General features: G+C 39.2%; 1 protein-coding gene across 1 annotated transcript in view; it reads left to right on the forward strand.

The window, feature by feature from the left end:
* Window positions 1–1181: 1181 nt before the first annotated feature.
* The window catches only part of LOC101854986 (lysosomal alpha-mannosidase), a gene marked incomplete in the record, with an annotated part of 65201 nt that continues 65051 nt past the window's right edge, over window positions 1182–1331 (forward strand). Inside the window, 1 exon segment of the mRNA XM_013089153.2 lies at window positions 1182–1234.

Below are 1331 nucleotides of genomic sequence, written 5' to 3' on the forward strand. Positions count from 1 at the left end.
TGTTTGTGTGTGTGTGTGTGTGTGTGGGCTTCCCAGTACTCGGGCAAACAGACGAACTAACCAACTAACTAACTAACAAAAAACAAGCTCACTAATAAACAAACGAACAATCCAACAAACAGTGGTTTTCTCAAGTTCTGAGAATTGACCATTACAACAGATTTTCGCCATGTGTTTCTGCAATGATTGATTCGGTTCGCCGGGCGACCAAGTTTCTTCATTTGATACCCTATTTGAATGAATTACTGTGTGCTGAAGCGTGTCATTGAGGTGTGTGATTGGGGCGTGTGATTGAGGTGGTGAGCGAAATCGAAACTATGTCGGCTGGGAACATTTTGCATTCAGCTCTGTCTAATAAAATCAATATCCGTCTTTCTCACAGCAGCTCTGGACTGGTGATTACACCGCTCACTATAAACGTATCCGGAGGGGGGAGGGGGGTGCAAGATCTATGCACAAAAACTGTTCTTAATTAACACTCCTTTTCAAGTCGGACTTATATTAATTTGTATATCATGGGATATATAAGGTGACAGTCCTTCTTACGTATTGGACTGTTCAGGTACTGTTTTATGCGTCTGTGCGTCGTTTTTCAGTAATTGTGAGGCAGCGTGGTGGAATCAGGCTCTCGTCAAAATAATCAAAATGAAGAAACTTGCATTTTTCTGCAGGTTTGAGAATTTTTATCAAAATTTTGTTATTTGGCTCAACACCTTTCATGCCCATTAAATTACTCTTTTCTTGGTGGATTTTTCTGAAAAAACGATAGAGGGCACAAAAAATTTTAATTTTCAGTTACCACGGACTCTTAAGCTTAAGAAAAAACTAATCTTTGCGGTCATTTTCTCACTAATTGTACTTCTGAAAATAGGTGACCCCCACCCCCTTCATTCACAAATATCTCGACTTGTATTCAAGATAACTGGATATTTTTTTCATTCAAAATAAAGACAAGTAAACAAGCATTAAGATGACACCAATAACTCGACATGCCCAAATGTTGACGAGAGCCTGATTCAACCACGCTGCCTCACAATTTTAACTGTTGGTGAGAGGATGCGATTTGTGATTTGTGTTTTTTCCTTGATGACTATATGAGTACTAGTAAAGTCTTGGATATAGTGTGAATGTAAGCCTACAACACATTTGATGATGTAGTTTATTATTTCCTTTTTCTTCTCTCCAGGGAGGTAACTCACTACCCACTGCTCCGTAGATTGTACAGACTATACAGGTAAGAGACGCCCATATTAAAACTGTAACGTTATTTAAGCTATAAGACCTCCGGATTCAACGTCCATAATGTTTGGGGTCAAACCAAAAAGGCGGAG

The sequence above is a fragment of the Aplysia californica genome, unplaced genomic scaffold (assembly GCF_000002075.1).
Source record: "Aplysia californica isolate F4 #8 unplaced genomic scaffold, AplCal3.0 scaffold00884, whole genome shotgun sequence".
Taxonomy (NCBI): domain Eukaryota; kingdom Metazoa; phylum Mollusca; class Gastropoda; order Aplysiida; family Aplysiidae; genus Aplysia; species Aplysia californica.